Source organism: Poeciliopsis prolifica, unplaced genomic scaffold, assembly GCF_027474105.1.
Source record: "Poeciliopsis prolifica strain line A6 unplaced genomic scaffold, Auburn_PproV2 SCAFFOLD064, whole genome shotgun sequence".
NCBI classification, from domain to species: domain Eukaryota; kingdom Metazoa; phylum Chordata; class Actinopteri; order Cyprinodontiformes; family Poeciliidae; genus Poeciliopsis; species Poeciliopsis prolifica.
In genome coordinates this window covers 1,689,757-1,712,462 of record NW_026562439.1, presented here as the reverse complement: position 1 = coordinate 1,712,462, position 22,706 = coordinate 1,689,757, and the positions used below count along the sequence as shown (strand labels likewise).

The 22,706-nt window shown below is 43.5% G+C and overlaps 1 protein-coding gene across 4 annotated transcripts in view; it reads right to left on the bottom strand.

Annotated features, from left to right (window-relative positions):
• Positions 1-22,706, bottom strand: part of lef1 (lymphoid enhancer-binding factor 1) — a 60,623-nt gene that overhangs the window by 28,486 nt on the left and 9,431 nt on the right. The window lies entirely within an intron of this gene.

The following is a 22,706-nucleotide window of genomic DNA, read 5'->3' as shown; positions in this document are numbered from 1 at the left end:
TCATTAGCTGGTGAATAAGGGGAGTTCATTACAGAGCCAGAGCCGGGGGATGAAGAGGAGGAGGAGGAGGGAGAGGAGGAGGAAGAGGAGGAGGAGGAGGAGGAGGGCTGACGAGAGAAAGCAGTATCTGCAGCAGCTTTTAGGAGACGGTGATCACGCAAACTGCGTGTAAACCTTCATGCCCAGCTGAGTCACTGAGACCTACGACCTCAGAGGGAAACCGGTCCAAACCCGGCCCGACCCGGTCCGACCCATACGGGCTAACCGCTTCATCTGCTTCAGCTGCAGCACACATGGAAACACTCAGCCAGGCTAAATCTACTGTTCGCCATCTGAGCCGAGCTGCAGTCCAAACCTCCACAGGAAGTTCGACTGAATGCGGGACACGTCGGGGCGCGGCAGCGCATGGCACCGCGCCGCACCGCACCGCGCCGCACCGGTTTTATCAACACCGAACTGCCAGACGGTTCTATCGATCAAGAACCGCCACCATTTCCGGTCTTTAAACAAAACATGGATGAACTTCGATGCCCTTTCTGATTTAATCAAATCATACCCAGGTTGGAGGCAGACTGCGCTTTAAATGGAAACGTTGCCAGGTGATTGGGAATCAGGCGGATCGATACAAGAAGACCGGAGGCCGCTGCACCAATCAGTCCAACAGGCCCCGCTGTTTATTGTCTTCATTATGGGCAGTTAGCTGTGCTAACCATAAAGCGCTAATCATGAACATTAGTTCTGCTAAAGATCTAAATCAACATTTAACGGAAGCTAATGCTAAAGCATCGACTTCAGTTCATGTTATTCCTGCCCTTGAAAAACTACAACCTCCAGTAACAATTGAATTTTAACATCATTTACATTTTCTATAGTCCTCTAATATTGAAATGAAATTATTGTTGAGAAAAAGAAAGAAGAGAAAACGGAGCTGCTGCCAACTTCAAGAGCATGACTATAAACATCTATTTGAATAATATATACATTTAATAATTTTGTTAATAATCAAGCACTAAATGTAAGTTTGCTTCACTGTTGGCTGAAGTGTGTCCAGTACTTTATTTAACAAAGATCATTTTTCTCACTTTTTGTCTGGAACATCTTTTGAACTGCAAGCAAAAATATGAGCTTCTGCGTATTCAGGAAGCCACTGAGCCAGCTGAACACTGAGCTAAATGTTTTTAAAATAAGCAAAAAACAGAACAGAAACATTAGCGCTTTAGCAGAAGGGTGCTAACCACTGTTTCTGTGTATTTTGGTGTTTTTACAATTTACTTTAAATAAAGTAATTCTCTTAAAGAGACGATATAACAAACGGCTTTTATTGTTGTCTAATGACTTGTGTGTTAAACAGACATTCCTGCAGTGCCAAGCAGTGACCGGTTCCCTCATCATACTCAGACACGCACACACACACACACACACACACACACACACACACACACACACACACACACACACACACACACACACACACTTCATAAAACCTCTCCAACACGGGATGCCTGGAATGTCTGAGTTTCTGCGATCCTCTCTCAGGCTGGCACCAGCTTCGGTTTAAGGCTCGCTCCCCTTCCCATCACCTTTTGGGAACATCCTAACCATGAAACGAAAGCGTCCCGCGACCACACGAGGCATCATTTACCCCGGCTCCTTAATCAGGCCGAGGCTCCAATCCCTTCTGCCAATTTAGCTCCTCGTCTTTCCAGCTCGGCTTTAAGCCTCGCGGCGCTCCATCAAACACGGGACGCAGTGGGCTCTCTGATGTGTGGCCTGTTTCAGGGAAACAAAAACTACCAGCACTGAGCTTCAGCTCAGGTGAAACAGCTTCTTTGACCTCCAGTCACAAAGGGTCAAAGGTGATGGGATAATCCAGGAAGGTGGGCGTGTCTCCACAGAGGGACAGGCTTCTTAATGAGGCTGTTAAACCTGAAGGGAGGGACTAAGCAGGCCAAAGGGAGCAGGACATGCCCACACTGGAGGCTAAATTACAGCTTTCTCGCCAGTATTATTTTAATCCGCTCCACTCCCATTTGTTCTCCTGTGGGAATGAGATAAGCACCTAAAAGTCTCTCAACTTGTAGAGGAGAAAAAGCTCCTGGAAGTGACCAACTCTGGAGGAGCAGCTCCTCGGCTTCTCCCAGTTCCAGCTGTCAAATCCCATTTTTCATCAAGTTCCCAATAAACAGCTTCCATTCAGGGAGAAAGAAAGGCAAATCCACCATGGAAGAGCTGCAGACCTGTGACCAATACAGAATAAATGGCTTTTTGGCTGAACGACAAACATTTCCTTCTGGAGGAAAGAAGAGTCATCGATAACGGGACAGTTAAGATACGGGGAGCGTCAGTTCTTTAGAGATCAGGAACAACATTCTCCTGATTGATCAAGGAGCGAAGACGAGTTGGTTTTCGACTTCGTCCTTCGTTTTATCCGACGGGACGGGAAGCAGAAGCTCTCTGGACCCTGAATCGGGTCGATTCCTGGGACAATCGGGACCATGGAGGTAGAATGGTCCAGTGGAAACCGTGTTTCCTTTTGAGCTGCACAATATGGCTGGAAAACACATCACAATACAAACGTTTCAAATCAGTCAATACCGATATGTATTGATTAGTTTTAATCAGTTTAAATATCTGAAATAGTCAAACTGCTGGCGTGACCTTTACCCTTTTATCCACAGTTTTTACTCCATGTCATTAATTGTCACTTTTAAGCAGTTAGCAGGTTGTTGCCGAGTGGGTTAGTTGAAGCTACCAACCTAGCTTAGCTAGCCTTGTGAGTCTTTCCTCTGACTACATTTCCCAGAATGCTGTGCGGTTCTGGATTGGAGTGAGGCGAATATTTTATTCCTGAAATAATGAGAAAAAATACTTTTGGACAATGACTTTTGCCATTATTTTGGGGAGGCAATAAAATTGAATATCTTATCAGATGCATTATTTATTGATATTGATCATGTGTCCAATGCGATATATAGTGTTATTGATTTGTAGCCCCAGTTTCCATCAACATTGTTTTTATTTGCATCACATTGCAAAAGGTTGATGGAGACATCAAAATTTAAAATGAACTTCCTTTACTTCTCGGAAATGTTTTCATATTCGCCTGAGGAGGTTTTTAGGGTTAATTTGCGAGATGGAGACAAACTTGTACCTCACATGATCAGTCGTTTCTGCTGTTAGACTCATTTCTTTCTCAGCGTCTCCAGACACTTTATAACATCGGCAACACCAGGAAAAAGACAAAACAATTGCAGCTCTCTAAAAAACTCTCCTTATTTCTGTTCCATGCTAGTTTGCAACTTCCTGCCTATTACAGCTGTGCGTACCGCCAACACTGGCAACATTAACTGGCCTGGTTGATTAAACCCAAACCTTTAGATGCACAATTTGCATTTCCTGTTTTGTTACATTTTAAAAGTTTGATCTAAATCCACATGACAGTTGGATGAAAGCTCTACAACTGTTGCCTCCTTTGGGAAAGTTTTCAGACATTTCCCACTGGAAGGCGACTTCAGGACAGTCGCAGAATTTCCCTTTTATCTGAGGATGCCATGGATTCCCAAAGAGGAATTTTTAGACAGCAAGACGCCAAAAGTTTTTTCTTTGGACTTGCTGTCTCACCAACTTGGCGTTGGGTGCAGATAGATAGAGTTTCCTCCAAAGGACGACTGTCGTCTTATTGTATTAGTTTCATTATGCAACCATGGAAATGTTTATGTAGCAACATCAGCTTCCTGAATGTGCCTCAGATTTTTTTAAATGAACTAAAATTAGGATCGGAAAGGGAAAAAAACTGGTTTCAAATGTAAACTAATTAAAGACACCGAGTTCGTTTCGTCTCGTTCCCACCGTGACTCCAAAAGCTCCGGTGGAGGGCAGCCATTTTGGATGTCTCTTTCCGTTTCACTGGACAAATAATAGGCTTACACTGCAAAAACACAACATCTCCCAAACTATTTTTGTCTAGTGTCTACTGCAGATATCGTAGTACACTTTAAATAAGACAAGACTAACTGAAAAGCAGCTTTTCACAATATGTGAGCTTGCTTTGTCCCTTTCCTCAATATTGATGAAAACATACTAATAAAATAATGGTAGATTTTTTTCACTTCTAACTTTCGGAAAATGTCTAGTTAGTAAAATAATGTGCCAGTGGAACTAGAACTGTTTCAATGTGAAGGAATTGAAACAAGCTGCAATATCTTGATGAAAAGTTACTTCTAAGTTAGTTTTGTCTTATTTTGCACTAGAAACTAAACCAAATATACTTGGTAAGATTTAGCGTTTTTGCAGGGTGGGACTTCTTCTTTGCTTAGGAAGAGCCGAAGAAGGGAAGACTGATCATATCCAGGCTTGGCTGGGCCTTCAGATGTGGTTTAAGGTGAAATTTATTGTCTGGAACCAGCACTGGCGGGAAGCCCTGGGTGGACAGAGACTCTGGGTGTTTATTTGGTCCCTTTAAAGGCTGATGATCATGAGAAACACGTCACACCAGAACCATCCACCCCTCCTAAATGTTGCCTTCTGAACCATCCCTCTCCTTCTTCCGCCTCACAGCTTTTGTACTCCACTCAATTATAGCACTTCTGCAGAGTGGAGTGGGGGGAAAAAAGGCAAAAGCGGGAATTTTATAATAATCACTTCCCACTTCTGTAATTTATATGCAATGAGGACTCTTGGAGCCGGCGGCTACAATCAAGAGAGTAGAAACGGTGTGAGGTGATTCACAAACAGCTGGGGAGTCGGCAGCTCGAGTGGCGGCGGTGGGTTCCCATGCTGCTAAATCTTCCCGCTAACAGAAACCCTTCTCACCCAAAACACACCCAGACGACTCCCCGAAATCCTCCAGCACAAAGATGCACTGCAAAACCAGCATGGGATGTGACTAGATGAGGCAAGCAGCTGAAATGGTTTGCTGAGAGATATAATTCACACTCAAGGTTGCCAGATCTGACTGACAGTTTCCAGTGAAACCAGCCCAACTCCAAAAAAACCAGAACAAATCTCAACCTCTAATGAAACTCGTGTTAGGAGCGCCAGCTAGCGTCGTTTAAATATCCGGAAATTTCTCACATGCACACAACGCTGGAGGACAAAAAGGCGATTCATTCACTTGCCATCAAAAGGCAACAAAATGAAACCTGGAGATGTACGTGTTATTAATTTAGTGCCACAACAAAATGAAAATCACACAGAAAAACCATATTCTCCAGACCCGTTGCCATAGCAACTAACTGACAACAGCTCCGCTGGAGTATCAGGATTCAACACCAAAAACACGCAAACAGTTTTATGTTTATTTTGTGACGATTAAGAAATAATAGTCTGAATGCAGCAGATTGATTAGATCATTTAAAACATCTGTCCTGTCAGAAAGTTCATATCAAATTCCACAACACATCTACATGTTAATGTTAACAAAGTCAAGCTAGCATAAAATCAAAAATAAGAAATAAGTCTGCACAAGGAATCACTGGCTACATCCAAACAACTCCCGGCATCCAGAACATAATTTCTCCTCAAATTTAAACTTTATTTAATGGAAATAACTCCTCACTGTTGCACAGTCATTCTGTTACCAGAATATTTGTGTCGACTCTTGCAAGCTTCGTTATTCCAATGAAAAAAGCAACCCAATAAAGTTGGAGTTTATGACGACGTTTTAGGGCCAATGTAGATAGAAAAAAAAGAGAGTATGTAACTTCAAAAAATCTGAAATTTTCAGATTAATTTTTGAAATTTTCTAAAATTTGAAAATGTTTGACTTTTGAACATTCCAAGTTTTTTCAGTCTTTTTTCCCTTAAATCTGAAAATCTTTGAGATTTTTGTAGCAAATTTTAAACTTTTTAAGCTCAGAAATGTCCATGTTTTGTCCAGAACATTTCTGAGATCAATCTCAAAATTTCGGAGTGTCGTGGCAGAAACGTACTCCTCCTTTCTTCCTTCACAATGGCCCTAATAAGGCATCGAAGTTTGTTCCAGCCCAGCATGTTCAAAAGCTTCCCAATTGGGCGGAAACCCACACAACCTGGCAACACGGTTTCCACTTGAGGAGAACCTTTTCAGGATGACATCAGAACACCCACTCCCTTCTCCAGACCATTTATTTCCACAGACAATTGACTCAAAGCATCAATAAATGCCAAATGTTTGCGTATGAAGCAAAGGGTGTGCCGGCTGCTGAATTCCTACAGTCATCCCAGGACCAGGTGTGTTTGTGTCCAACAAAAGAGAGCAAACATTGTCCTGCAGTAGCGTCTCTTTTGGAGACCAACCAGCAGAAGCCTAAATAAATAACCAATTACCATCCGCAGAGCCGCTTGAACTCCGCCGGCTTCGAGTGAGGCTCTAAAAACGGAATATTTCTCCAGCAGGATTGCCCCTTGGCCAGGGGGCTTAATGTAACCAAACCCAATTAATGAGGAAGAAAGCCAGGCTGCCAGCAAGCGAGGCGGCACCAGGAGCCCAGGGTAATGAAGCCAACCGTGGGGACAGCAGCAGCAGGAAAAGCCTGCCCTGGAGACGAATATCCATCTGTTATGAGTCCCAATCTTTCCCTCTGCCCCCCTTTCACTCCAATCAAAATCCCCTTCATGCTAATCAGAGCTCAACAGTAGAACGGAAGCGTTTAAGGCGACAGTCGGTTGATAGAAATGACCAGAGCTCTGTTTGAGTTCGCTTTGGAGAAGCAAAAACTAACATCTTCAATGACCAGTTTCAATTTAAATCTCAAAAAAAGGAAGAAAATCCCCCCGAATATGTTTATGTTGCATGAATCAGACACCAGGTAGATAATTAATTTAACAGTTACACGCTGCAAATGAACAAAACACCAAAAGCTATTAACAGCAAAGCGTCTTCTCTCCCCAAAAATCAGTGAGCGCGACTGAAAAGGACCGAGATGGATTAGCCGTCACGCAGAACCTGTGCTCGGAGCGAGCCGCCGTGTTTTTTCAGCTCCGTGTTTCTGACATTCTGCATGTGCGCAGGAGATAATGCGTGTGAAATGTGCCTGCCTCAGATGAAAAGACTTCATCTGCCTTTAAAGTGTTCAACTCTTAATATCTGTGCATCGCCGCTGCTATTAACAAACCGAGGGGAAACGCAACACAAATGAACCAGCTGCAAATTTCCCAACATGTTATGCAAGTCGGGGGCAAAGGAGTTGAGAAACGAGAGGGAAGGAGGGAGGAAAGGACGCTTTCCGAGAGCAACGGCTGCAAACAGTCGGTCTAGATTGGAAACTGTAAGTAGACATTTGATACAACACTTAACGGTGACCTGCTATGCATCCTTGAACAGGTTAGGATAAATCTATATACAATTTTTGGCACAAAATCATTCATAGATGATTCTGATATTTCATCAGTCGTGTCTATTTTTGAGATCTTTCAAGGCCTCTCTTACTTTAAATTCAGATAAGCTGTTTTTGTCCACAACCACCAAATTTGCACGCAGAAGAAAATGGCTGCAAACAGATGCAGTTTTACAACAGCACAGCTTTGAAAAGCATTAGTAGAGCCTCCTGCACAACTAATAAAATGCAGCGAGTGGTTTTTGGATGGTAAGTCAACAACAAAATAATTGTTTTTTCCAGCAGCCATTGTAGAGCGCATGCTGGAGCTCGGCTTGGGTTGCTAGATAACTGGTTGTGCCTAATTATTTATGACATTATCTTTAGAAAGGTTTTGAAATGACACCAAAAAACATAAATGTATTGCCAAAAAATGGCTGGGTGGGTTTTTAACGCTCTGTTTTTAGAAGCAGTGGAAACCCAAATGACAAAAACTTGCAAAATGTGAATTTTGCATAAATTAATAGTTGGACTGAATTAAATGTTTAAAGGAAGCCAATGGCTTTGTTTTTATTGACAAAATAAGCAACATGTTTACATTTTAAAACTTCTTTTTGCATAAATAGACATATAAACTCAAAAATAAAGATATTTATTGTATTTAATTTGTTACCCAACCAACAGATTAGTGTAAAATATGATTCTAGCTGCTCATCTTTCTTTAGAATTGAGATGTTTTATACATATAGCTTCACTGACAGGCTGACTGATGTTACACAGTCAGATTGTTGTCTGAAGCAGAAATTAACCCTCTGTGGGTCAACAGAAGCAGCTTTGTTGTCCATGGCTGCAGCTAGTGGATGCTGCTTGTGCGTCATATTTAGGGGCGTACCGGAAACGCACAAATATAAAGGTTCCGGCAGGAACCATTGCATGTTTTTAATCCGATCAAATGTTATTTACGTCACATTGAGATTCTCCATGTGATAAAACAGCATATTTCATTACTTACAGATTAGAAAAATGCCTGAATTTATGTAATATTTTTTATGCTAATGGCTTGCCATAAAAAAAATATTTTCCACAAAGCTGCATAACGGGAGATTGTGGCAAAGATAGCACATTTCTTCAAAATGTCTATTATTACGTTGTGATATTGTAACGGTCTGCATCTTGTGAGATATTTACAGTATTAGCATGAATTAACTGTGGACTGGAAACACACAAAAGATCATCAGCGTCTTCACAGTATGTCCTCTCTGTGGAAGTGGACCAGCTCTGAATGGAGGTTGGCTGCTCCACCGTCTTGTTTGGGCACTGTGTGTGTGTGTGTGTGTGTGTGAGTGCGTGCGTGCGTGCGTGCGTGCGTGCGTGCGTGCGTGTGTGCGTGTGTTGGGGGTTGGGAGGCTGCGCTGGCAGAGCCCCGGGCGAACTGCAGGATGTTCACCTTGCGGCGGGACGGAGGGCTCATTATCCCAGCAGGACCTGGTCACATCAAAGGAGGAAGGAAAGGGCAAACATTCTGCTGAAGTGCCACTGTCAGCAGGCCTGGAAGCATGCACACACACACACACACACAGAAAAACAGACTGCTCACACACACACACACACACACACACACACACACACACACACACACACACACACACACACACACACACACACACAGAAAAACAGACTGCTCACACACACACACACACACACACAGAAAAACAGACTGCTCACACACACACACACACACACACACAGAAAAACAGACTGCTCACACCACACACACACACACACACACAGAAAAACAGACTGCTCACACACACACACACACACACACACAGAAAAACAGACTGCTCACACACACACACACACAGAAAAACAGACTGCTCACACACACACACACACATACACAGAAAAACAGACTGCTCACACACACACACACACACACACACACACACACACACACACACACATACACACACAGAAAAACAGACTGCTCACACACACACACACACACACACACACACACACACACACACACACACACACAGAAAAACAGACTGCTCACACACACACACACACACACACACAGAAAAACAGACTGCTCACACACACACACACACACACACAGAAAAACAGACTGCTCACACACACACACAAAACACACACACACACACACACATACACACAGAAAAACAGACTGCTCACACACACACACACACACACAGAAAAACAGACTGCTCACACACACACACAACACACACACACACACACACAGAAAAACAGACTGCTCACACACACAAACACACACACACACACACACAGAAAAACACACACACACACACACAGAAAAACAGACTGCTCACACACACACACACACAGAAAAAACACACACACACACACACACACAGAAAAACACACACACACTTGAGCATCCAGTAAACATCCTTATCCCAGTAAAGAAACAGGACTGCTCTCAGTAGCAAAGACTAACTAAGAAAACGGATCTGATTTTATTCCTGCTTTCTGTAGAGAATGTGAGCAGCAAGACAATCAGCACAGATTAATAAACTCTCCATGAGATAAACAAATCCCTACATTGCAAAAACAAAGTCTTTAATCTTGTTTGTAGCGGATATGTCTTAGTACATTTGAAATAAGACAAAACTAAGTTACATGTAACTTTTCAAAATGATATAACAGCTTCTTTTAAGTCAATAATTCCCTAATATTGATGAAAAAGTTCTTGTTCCACTAGCAGATTAAATCAGGCATAACATGGGAAAAATGTCTGTTATAAGTGAAAAGCTATGTTGGTGAACCTGGGTCTTTTTAATCAATATTAATTGTTATTTAAGAAGAAGGTTGTGAATCTTGGGGAAAAGAAAATAACAAAAACATGCTTTAATGTTCACACGTCAATATTAAGATTAATAATGCATCAAAATACAAAGACGGACGAGGAAGTAAAACAAATGACTCACATCTGCTTTATTCCTCATTTTTAAGTTGACTTTCAGATTCTTTTACTCACTTTTAAAACTTTAAATGATTATTTAGCTGTTTTCACTTTTACAGTGCAGCCACTGTTGAATTGAACTCCAGTCCGTTTAGCTAAAAAGTCTGGGTCGCTTTTTGGATGTGTGAACGCTAAGCTAACTTTGATGTGGTTTGAATGTGAACGCCAAGCGGACCACAGACCGATCCAAAAGCAGGAAATGGACTACAATGCACAGCATTCTGGGTAAATTCAACCAAATCAAACACGCGAGTGAGAAACAATATATTAAGAAATCTAATATATTCTGATTTGGTGTATTTTGATGTTTTTCCTTCCAAATCAACTAAAAATGTAGAATGTAAATAAAGTTATCTTTGGTTATCTATGATATTTAAAATATCTTTCAGTTCCAGTTTTATGTGTTCTTTATAAAACCAAAGTTTATTTGTCTTTGAGGGTGTGAACTTCCATTATAATGCCATTATCAATGTGTTATTTAATAAAAAATATGAAAACCTTATTGTTTATTGAAATGATTTCTGGGACAGAACTGGTTATCGTGACAGGTCCAGATCCAGCTTTGGTTGAACCGATTGTACCCGACGGTCAGGCGTAAAAATATTTTTAAAACGTCTCCAAGTCATGAACAGGTTGGCTCTCTGAAACTTAACTCCAGTTCCTGATAGCAAAATCAGATCTTTGCATTGATCCAGCCGAGTTGCTGCTCTGCTTTCCATCGTTCAGCAGTTGAGCCAAAGCAAAGCAGAGAAAAAGTGGATCCATTGATCAGCTGTGAGCTTCAGACCCTCAGCGCTGACCAGAAGCAGAAAAGGTTTAGAAAACACTTTTCCATGAATCAATGTGCATCCTCCCCCTGATTTTCAACAACTATTTATAGCGGTCCCGCTGCTGCATTAACCCACTGCATGATTTATCACTGGGAGCGAGCTCTGGTCTGCTGAGTAGCTGCATTCATGCCAGGCGGCACCGTGGTGCCAACAACAACACGCCGCGGCCCTCAGAGATGCACACAAATAAAACCGCAGCACAAGCTAACTCTGTGCGCCTGGAAACCTCAGTCCTGCACAATAACACAGAAAGACGGCGAGAGAAAACCAGGAAAGTGCTGATGAGTTGCAGGAGCGTCGCAGATCTGTCGAACAAGAGCGGATTTGCCTGCTACACCTAGATAGTGTCCCCCCCCCTCTGCTTTCGCCCAGGTATTCTGGGCATGAATGGCTGTCAGTTTGGATTTGGGAGCTCAGCGTTGAGGGGGAAAATAGAGTCTGGTGGGGGGCTTTGTGCGTCTTCATTGGCAGAGACGAGCGCGGGAGACAGTGCCCTTCTCACTGAGCCCCGGCTCGCTCAAAACGCTGTGATTTCACATCCAGAGGGGGAAAACGAGAAAAAAGGAAAAAGGGGGACGGATGAAGCTTCTGGCTGCTGGGGACGCTGCGTGTCTGCGGGGAAGGTTTCCGATGGCACCGGGAAAACCGAGGATGGGGAGGTGATCCGAACGAGAGCAGCTTCTGCCTGAGCTGAGGAGAATAGTGACCCAGTTTTCCTCCTGCGTTTCACTCAGACGGATTCACACCCACCCACATGCACAGCCAGAATAGCAGCAACAAAAATAACGATGGATTACTTGCAGCTGATGACGTCATAGAGAAAAAGAAAGAGGAAAAAAAACTACCGTTTTGGAGAAAAAGTTCAGAAATAAAATGATAAATGTGGATAAATTTGTTTTAATGAGATGAAAGACGCAGCGCGGCCTCAGGTGAGCAAACACCTGGGAGTCTGAACGTTTGACCCGGTGATCAGGGAATCGTTGACCTTTGAAAAGATGTTTGTTTTCATCTCAGGGAATCACCAATGGATCAGGCAGAGATCAGATCTGGCTTTGATCAGTGATTAAATCCAGAGATTTCTCAACATTTTAAAATAATTTGACAATAAAAATGGCTTCAGACTATTGATCATGTTGAAATGATTTGTTAGATTCATTGATTACTGAAATAATTCCCAACTAAGACAAAACTCATCAGTTTTGTCAGGATTTGTTGTTGTGGACTGAGGCGCTGGAGCCAGGTTGCTGTGAGAAATGATGATTTTAATAATGAACATGAAGGAGAACAGAAATCCAGGCAGCACAGGTGAATGATGAGGCTAAGAACTCAAACATACTGGTTTCACTGGGAAGGTACCAGACTAACGACACAACAAGCCACTGTCGGCTCCCAGGACCCGATGGGAACCACAGGAACCAGGAACCAACCTCAGTTTTAGCTTCACTCAGTTTTACTCGATTAATGCTGATGTTGCATTACAAGCAACAATTCTTCTTATTTAAAAAATGAGTTAATTTTTTTTTCATGTTTTATTGCATTTCTAGTTTTTAATTAATGCTCAAGTTATTAAATGTAAAATATGTAGAATTAAATGATCTTTACTTTCTATCAATTTAATTTTTATTTTGCAAGCATTTTATAATTTTCTTTGATTCTGATGTTACCTTAACAACATGTTTCAGTTCTCCTTTTGAGTACAGTTGTGTTTATGCAGAAAATTAAAGATTTTACAGTGGCCTAATCAAAGTCCAGACTGAAACCTGACCTGACTGAAACCTTTTCTGGCTTAAAAACTCCCCAATTCTGTCTCCTCCAGAGACAAACTAGTAATTGCCAGTAATTAGTTATAATTGGAACAACTTTTTCCATACGAGTCTGAGTTAAAAACTGTTTCTTGGTTTACTCATTTACTCAACAAAGAAGCACAAAGAATGGAAGAAAATTTGTACTTTGTACTCCAGGAATCTGCATCTCGGTTTTTCTCTGCAGGTCGGATGTCCTAGGAAATGTCAAATCGTAGTCGGCGTGTTTGGTGTGTCTGTACTTCCTGTCCCAGTCTGACACAGCGGTGCTGGTTTTGCGATTCTAGTTCAGGTCGTCATGAGACGCATTCTGCGTCCCAATGTTCGGGACCGATTCACGGATCAGCGCTGCACTCGCTCACAAAAAGGACCAAACAACAGTATCAGCAGCCCACTGTCTGGGTGCGATTCCACGTTTCAGGGGATTAACTGGTAAAGACTCCCAACAACCGCCTTTCATTGGGGAATTAGCCGTTCATCAAACCCCACGTCTGAGGATTTCTCTCCATCCAGACCCGCACGCCCTCCTAGGAGGTCTGAATGGGAAAACGCAGAGCCATTCAGAGCCGATCCGCGCCAAACAAACGGCTTTTCTCCAACCTCACAGAGGCAGGAACCCTTAAAGGGCCTCTCCAAGGAACCGAGCGGCCGCGAGAAAGGCCCCGCCCCCTTCAATTAGCTTTGTGGCAGCGGGGTTTAGCGGGCTTTAACGCAAACAAAACAATCACCATGTTCAACATGGCCTAACAAATGGAAATTTCTGCAACACAAGAGGGACGCGCGAGACCCGGGCGTATGGTTAGCGCGGCGATGCAGGGTCCACCTGACTCAGCAGGCCTGAATGGCCTTTCATCACAATCAGCTCTCCACTGGATTAAAGCACAACGAGCCGCTTGATGGAGATATTCATGGGTCTGCTGAGAGGCTTCAGCTGGAGCAGCAACAGAAAGTAAAGGCCTGTTAGAGCAGAAAACACTGAAAATATAATAAACCAGGCCTCATTCATACGGGACAACAACAATGACGAAACATGCACCAAGATGTTTCAAAGGTTTTAGGGCGAAGTTGCTTCATTTCTGTCCCAAAGGCTCCCAGCAGGTTATTTATGCACGTTAAACCCCGAGAAATATTTACATTTAAATTATTTAATTACATTTTTTTCAACTGAGTATCAGTACAATTACGAGAATAAAGTTTTAAAATTAAGAGAAAAATGTCCTACAAGAAATAAGTCATAATATTAAGAGAATATAATCAAAATAATATAAGAAAAAGTCACAATAAAGAAATAAAGTCACAAATCAAAAGATCAACATGAGGAAAAAGCTTGATAATAAACTTAGAGTACAAAATAAAGTAATAATACAAGAAAAAAGTCGATATGAAAGGAGTTGAATCCCAAAAGGCCATGATGAGAAAAACTTTGTTAGAATAAAAAGAGTCGTAATGATGCAAAATAAACTCATAATATCAACAAACTGGTAAAACTGAGAGGAAAAATCATATGACAAAGTCAAAATAATACAAAAATATACTTTATATTACATTAATATAATATGTAGAATGAAGTGGTAATTTTATTTTTGAAAAATTTAAATATAAAATGATGAATGCTGAGCATCTTCTGAAGTTAGACAATATTTACATGTTTAGATTTTAACATCAAATTAATGTGACGGTTTTAGATCAGATCTTTATAACAACCAAATATTTGCTCTTATTAAAACAATTTTTTCTAATAGTTTTAACATTTTCTTCAGGTAATATTGTGTCTTTGTTCTCATAATTTAAAAACAATCTCTCATTCTGTCGCCACTACAGTTTTTATTTATTTCTAATGAAGGTTTTTGTATTTGTTCCTGTTGAGTTCATTCCTTCTGAAGACGTTTGAGTGTTTTGATGGACGATCAAACCAAAAGTCATCAAAGTTTCACTGAAGTCGGGGATGAAATGAATCAACGAAGCCCGACTCTCTGCATGTTTGTTTGGGTTACAGCTGCAGACTAAAAATGGCCTAAATAAAGTCTCATCTCCAAAGTACTGCTCTAAACCGGAACGTTGACTTGAGATGACCGTCAGAGGGAGCGACCGCCTGCTGGTGGATTATTTCTGAGTCTCATAACCTGGTTTCCAAACAGTCACCCAGCAGTAAACGTCTGCAGATTGCATTAACTGATGCCGAAGCACGGAGACTCCCCTGGGCGTAAACGGAGACTCAAACTGTTTTCCTTCCTGCAAAATTCTGGTGCAAAGAGACCAAAATGGATCGTTTACAATAAAATTTCCAACTATATTTTCAGGAAAAAAGAAACTCTATCCTCCAAGAGTTTCCATAAACATGCTTTAATGCTCATGCATTAATATGAAGATTAATAATGCATCAAAATACAAAGACGGACGAGGAAGTAAAGCAGATGACTCACAAAACCAATTCAACCCGTTTTACTGGGTTATTCCTCATTTTTCTGTTGATTTCAAGATTATTTTACTCACTTTTAAAACTTGACATGATTTGGCCCAGAATTATTTACCTGTTCTTATTTTTACAGTTCTTATTTTTAATTGAACCCCAGTCCGTTTGCCTAAAACGTCCGGGTCATTTTCTGGACGTGTGAATGCTAATCGAACTTTGGTCCAGCTCCAAACCTCGGTCTCTGTTCGGTGGAGATGAATTCTGCTTCGGTTTGAATGCGGATGTGAAAACCAAGCAGACCAGAAACCTCCATATTCGTCCACCTTTCATGTCGGAGGACGGCGGTTCGGTGGCGGTGGACTGATTAGAGGTTCTGATGGATGTTTGATGGCTGGCGGCTCAAAGTGCGGCTCCGCTCTGATGTCTCTCCACTGGAGGACATGAAAAGCATCACCTGGCCTCACGACCGCCTGCGGCTTTAAGGGGCTCCCCGTTCAGGCATCATAATCCATTCAGCGTGACCTTTGACACGCCCTGAGTCAGCCCCACTTCCACTCCCGACTCGGTTTGCTGAAGCTGCAGCAGGCGCGGAGATCCAAGATGCATCTAATTTATTTAACACGTTGGTCCCGAGAGGGAAAAAGCGCGCTCTCCATCAACGAGTTCGCTGTCCGCTGATCAAAAGCAGCATGGAGTACGAGGAGAGCTCATCAGATAAACAAAACATATTCTTGCTGGATTTCTTTGTGGGTTTCATCATCCTGCATCAAGTGACTGCGAGGGGGGAAGAAAACAAAGCCTTGTTTTCATCCCCGTGACATCAGAGTGTGCAGACGGAGAGCGAGGGAAGAACGGAGAGTTTGAAAACTGTCTCTCAATTTGCTGCTCCACAAAAACCAAAAAAGAAAAGAGGGAGGGTTCTGCTCTCCAGCTGCCTGGTAGACAAACCTCATATGAATTGTTGCTAAAACCCAAATCTCCAGGCAGGATTAGTCAAACTGCTACCATCTTCTAGGTTTGTCTGAACTTGGAGTGAGTATAATTGGTATGAATCTCAGCTGCACAGACTCGACCAACGCCGCCGTGTCTCCTCTGTGACTCGGGGCCGTCAAGTTTTTCCCAGCCGTAGTAAATCGGGCGCCTGGGGCCGGAGCCGGGCTCGCGTTTCAGAGCCGGGGCCCGGGAGGCCGTCGGGGGACGGAGATACAGTGGTGGTGGCAGCGGGGGAGGGCACTGCGGAGAGGGGCGTGGCCAATGAGGCGGCTGGGTGAGTAGGCGGGTCTGCAGACCAGGTGGATGTTTCCAAAGGAAGGAAGGCGACCTTGTCTTTTTTTAAAGGTTGCAACAGCTTCAGTAAACTGGGAACAAAGTTGCAACATTTGCTACAGTTTCAGCTGCTGAGATTCATTTTCTCACTGGACTGAGTCAAACGAATAACATGTTCCCCTCCTCAGGTGGCGCTGCACCAAGAGTCACTGAAGGAAACGACACAGAAGACACTGAGCACAACTTCCTTCTTCAGAAAGGTAAAAACAGAGTGACGTCAGAGTTTAGGGGTTGTAAGACTTCTCTTTTGTATTTGGTTAAAAAAAATCACAAGCCATTTCTCCTGCTGTTTGTTTTGGTTGCATTTACCCAGAATCCCCTGCACTGTAGTCCACTTCCTCCTTTTGGAGCGATCTCTGGTCCGCTTGGCGTTCACATTCGAACCACAGCAGAGTTCACTGCAAACGGGCCAGACTGGGGTTGGAACAAACCAGACCTTCAGGCCAAAAGGACTGGAGTTTGGTCAAACTGGACTGACTGGGGCTGGTGTGAATGCAGGCTAACTTCTGTGTCATCAGACTTTATTCATCCTGCTGTTGTGTGACTTGGGGTTAATTAGACTTTAAACACTTAGATATAATAAAGGCAGGCAGACTTTGTTGGCCGGCCAACATTAGCGGCATCTCTATAGATCTGTGGCAACATGACTTTAAGCAGAAGATTTCCCTCTGGTCCAGTGAGTGACAGTCAACCTTTGGTTTTAATATGCTACATCTTAAATGTATGTCTATCATATAAAAGAAAAATTGATTCAGTGCTTTGTATGGATACAAGGTCAGAAAAAAAATAGCAAAGGAGAGGGAATTATATCAGCTATGCTAGCTTGACTTTGACAACAGTAACATGTACATGTGCTGCAGAATCCGCTTTGTTTGGTTCAGTTTAAAAGGCGACCCACACACCAACTCTCTGACATGATCTGCAGAGCTGGAGTTTAAATGAGCAAATCAACCTTCGCTGTGTTCAGACTATCACATATTAATCATCACAAAATAAACATCAAGCTTGACAACAGATGCTCAGGGCGCCAAACAGGCGAGAGGCGACTCTGCATGGCCCTGTCACTGCCTGTGCCTGGCCCCCCTCAGGAAGCCCCTAGACCCGCCCCTGCTGCGAGGTGCCATTACACACGCGCTCCAACACAAAGGCGCCCGGCTCGTTAGCAGTCTAACTAGCGGGCTCCATGGCAATCAGCGCTCTCCTCTCTCAAACATGGATACATCTGCAAGTGTAATCACTGCATTGTGCTCTGATTTTCTGCTCTGCTGGGCAGCGCCGCGGCGGCGCGGCAGCGCGGCGCGGCGGCCCGCTCTCCACCGCCTCCACCGCGGCCTCGGCCGGCCCGCTGCGGATCACACTCTGCCCGGTCGCTCAGGTAACAGGAGTTACTAATCCGGCCGGGGTTGAATTACAGATAATTGCCTCGGCACCGTGATTGATTTCAGCCCTGGAAAGAAGAGGATGACGCGCCTCCCCCTCCTCTTCCTGCCTCTCTGCAGCGCGGCGCGGCGAGCGGCAGCCAAGACTCTCCATCTAGGAGGCAGGAGGCTTTGAAGAGATCAAAGCCAAGGCCGGGAGCAGTTGCGCGCCCAGGGAATACGGGAGAGAGGCTTTCTGCTCCTCAGCCCTATTTTCTAGCGTCATGTTGGATTGCAGCTGTATTGCATTTCGCCAGTTTTCTTAATGCTCTTGGTTTTGACATCAGTGATCCCCCTGCTCTCTCTCCCTCTAACCATCGGTTCTTCAAAAACAAGAAGAGAGAAGAAGGTAAATGGATCCAAAAACAGATTCTCCTCTCTCTCTTTTTTATATTTTCACAACTCCATAATTGGACAGTTCAAAGGAGAGGAGGGGAGAAATGTAGCATTTGTTTTCAATTCCGCCGCCGATATGAAAGGAGCGACAAACTTTTTACGGCCTTCCCAAAAATTAAAGGCAGGCGCTTTTTTTCCGCAGCATTCAAAGAACGGCGTGTTTTTTACGGCCGAGACCACACAAAACGAAGAGATAGCTGCAGCCTCTGCGCTTTGTCCTCCTGATGGAGTCCACACACACACACACACACACACACACACCATCACACACACACACACACACACACACACACACACACACACACACACACACACACCATCTATCACACACACACACACACCATCACACACACACACCATCACACACACCACACACACACACACACCCACACACACACACACACCCACACACACACACACACACCATCACACACACACACACACACACACACACACACTATCACACACACACACACACCATCACACACACACACACACACACACCATCACACACACACACACACACACACACCATCACACACACACACACACACCATCACACACACACACCCCCACACACCATCACACACACACACACACCATCACACACACACACCATCACACACACACACATCACACACACACCATCACACACACACACAGACAACACACACACACACAGCAACACACACGCCGACAGAAAAAAGCGGTTTGATGTTCGGCACAAGAACACAGAAGGAGCATGAAGGAAAAGCCGTGGCCATGTATTCATTTAATGGCTCCGCTAATAAAGCCTGGTGGCAAGAAGGCGCCCTTTGTACTGCAGCTATGCGGCCCTGTACCACCTCCTACACTGGGGACCATTAATATTTCAGCGCTGTCAGAGACGCATTGCATGTGAGCGTCTTTAGCGCTCACACCCACAGCAGAGGGAAATAATGAGCTTCTGAAAAAATATGAAACAGCAAAAAAAAAAAAAAAAAAAAAAAAAAAAAAAAAAAGAAAGAAAAAAAAAGAAAAGGAAGGCCGGAGCGAGCGCGGATCCATCCAACAGAGCGGCTATTGATCATGTTTCGGTCTCTGAGCGGGACAAAGTGAGGGCTGTTTGAGCTCCTCTGAAGTCTGGACACAGCTGGCAGCATTTGGAGCCATGTTCTTACCCCTGTGAGCCCATTGTTCCCGCTCCGCTGCAGATCGCTACTTGGAACTGTCTCTTTATAGAGCTGCGAGCTGTCAGGATGAGGTCAGGAAACCTATTCATGATTTTACTCACTTTCCAGCTGCAGCAGAGAGCCTGCTGGAGCACCAAGTGTTTGACAGAAGCTCGTGTAACTTTATTATCAGATGAAATAACAACAACAAATCTAAGGCTAACAGTCCGGTGCACTCGGTTTGATTAGGGACCAAATATATTACATTTTCAGCTGCTGTGGTTCTTTCACACTCCAACCTGTTCCCCTCCTCACCTGTGGGGGCGCTGCTCCAAGACCCACTGAAGGAAACACCATGAAACCCTCTGAAGAAGACAGAAGATAAGTGTTGTGGAAATAATGTTTATGGTTGGCGCTTTTAGCTCTAGTAACTGTTTAGTTAGCAGCTGCTGATATAGTCGCCCTGCTAATTAACCAAAACCAGCCAATGAAAGATTACTCCATGTCGGCTGCAGGGAGAGCGATGTTTAACACGATGTGTAATAAATCTTGTATGTAAGGATGGATGATGTGCTATTATTAAGTCAAAGTTTTACCAGTTTGTTAGTGAATATTTTTTTCCATTAAAAAACATGAATTCAAGGTTCTCATACCATCATCCTCCTGCAATCTCATGCACACAAAATAACTTTACAGAAGTTACAAGAGAGATTTGACCAAAAACCCAAACAAACACCAACACGCAGCCCTCCAGTCTCTAACCCTTATCCTGGTTTTGCAGGAAGTCCCACCCTCTCTAATCAAGCAGAACTGGGCATGAGGGACGACCTTGGCGAGGCCGTCCGCTGACCCCTGGAGACCCGCAGCAGGCTGCTGGTGAGGAGTGAGGACCAGTGAGCAGCTGCTCAGGCCAGAACCACCAGAACCCGGGCGGCGCTCCGGCCGGCTCAACGCCCAAAGGAAGAGCCGTCGTTTACCAGCTTTCTGAGTGCCAAAACGCGTCCAAAATAAGCATCAGTCAGGTTGCATCACATGCGAGGCTGCATGCGGCGCTCACGGGTTGTTGCCTTTCTCAAACATGTAGAAAGTCACAGTTTGAGGGCTTTCAGCGCCGGAGCTAAAGTATTGCTAACAGATGTTTTCCTTCTGCTGCCTTTAGCTTTTAACACTGAAGCAACTTAAACGTGATGAGTTTAACTGCTTGGATTTCTGTAACTATGAAATGTTGAACTTTTGAAGCAATAAAACTAGAAGACATTTTCAAAAACGCGTGAAGAAAGCCTTCATCCGTGATCGTCGTCTCCTCTTACAGTCTGCTGAGCTCCATTTACCAGGATGAAAACGCAGATAAGCAGATTACAACCACATGGCGTCGCTTGCACTGCGCATACGGAGCAAACGTATCGCCCGGCATCGCCAGACGTCGCAGGAAACTTCGGCGTTAATGGGGCTGTTTAAAAACGCCGCCGCAGCAGCAGCGGGCCGTCTCTGTGCAAACACATAATTCACCGTGTGAGATCTGCATCGCAGATGACACTGATGTCTGAGCAGATTTAGAAGAAAACAGCAATTACCCTGGCAACTTTACACTGTCAAACTCAAGGCCCGGGGGCCAAATCCGGCACGCCACAACTTTTTATGTGGCCCTCTGGACTCCAGTGGGTCACATTAATAGAACCTTCCAGATAACAGTTGTGTGTTTTCATGTTATTTTATCAATCAAATCAAAGGAGTTTTTATCTATATACTGCAGAATTACATCAATCAACTCTTATAGTTTTTCACACGAATGCATAATTGTCAGTTTATTGCTAAATTTCTGCAAAAAGGATAAGAAACATTAAGTGTTGCATGTAAATCTGTGTGTAATTTAATCTCACTGTAAATGCAGCTTTTATTTTCCAAAGGCCTCAAAGGGTTTGTAGTCAGTCCCTCCAGTTTTTTGTCAGCTCACAAAATTCACAAAAAATAAACAGATTTTATGCATAACTGTGCGTTAAATGATTAAAAACTTTGGGTCTTTGGGTGTTTTCACACCCCATGGTCCAGTTGACTTTTTTCAATTCAGACCAAAATGGCAACAAATCAAAATAATTGAAAACACTGTTCCACTCCCCGCCTGTGGGGGCGCTGCACTAACAACCACTGACACAAAAGCCTCTGAAGAAGACACTAACACTTCCTTCTTCCTGAAATGTAAACAAAAATAAAGCGTGGTCAAACTGTAGCAGTTAGAGGATTTGTTTTGTCTTAGGCAGAAGATCACGAGTGATTTCTCCCGCTAGCTTCATTTACCAAAGATCATCTTGCCTCATATTGTATTGTCTTTTTTTAAATCCTGGCGCTGTTCGGTTTAGATATAGCTCCAGAATTTGTCTTTTCATTTTGCTTTTGTTTTTTTTAAGTTGAGAGTATGCTAAGCTTGTTTAGCTGATCTGGAGCGTTCATGCTCAGTGAAGGCAAGTTTTCTTTCTTTTTTAACTTTTGTAAGTGTGAAAGTTGGTAATAATTATTCGTGTTACGTTAAACGTAATGGACAGGTGACGTCGTCTCAGCGCTGAAGCCGTTTCACCAAAGAAAGTTCAAGTTGTGATGATGAACATGTGATCCATCGTGTAGCATTGAGGAGACGGCTATGTGTCCATGTCCCTTTAAATGGTCTCAAAAAGGCCCATTTATGCTGATAATAGGACTATATTAGTTCTAAATACCTTTGTACAGACACATCATCACAGGGTTTTATGTCTTTGATTCAAGGGGAACTTATTAAATGCAGAGACAGCTTATATTTTAACAATTTAATAGGCTTTATCAAAACATTCTGGCACATCTGGCCCTTCATGGCCTTAATGTGGGCCAACATGAAAATGACTTTGGACAGTTTCTAATTCCCATATTATTTTCCAGAGTTTAGAGAACAACTGAGTTGAGGCGCCCGATTAGAGGCAAGCCCAGCAGTGGGAAAGCAGCGCAGGGTGGGCAGTGATGGACAGGGAGGCTGCTGGGAGATGCAGTGTTCTCTCTAACAGATCCTCCATGCAGCACCGAGGGCATGAGCTCAGGAC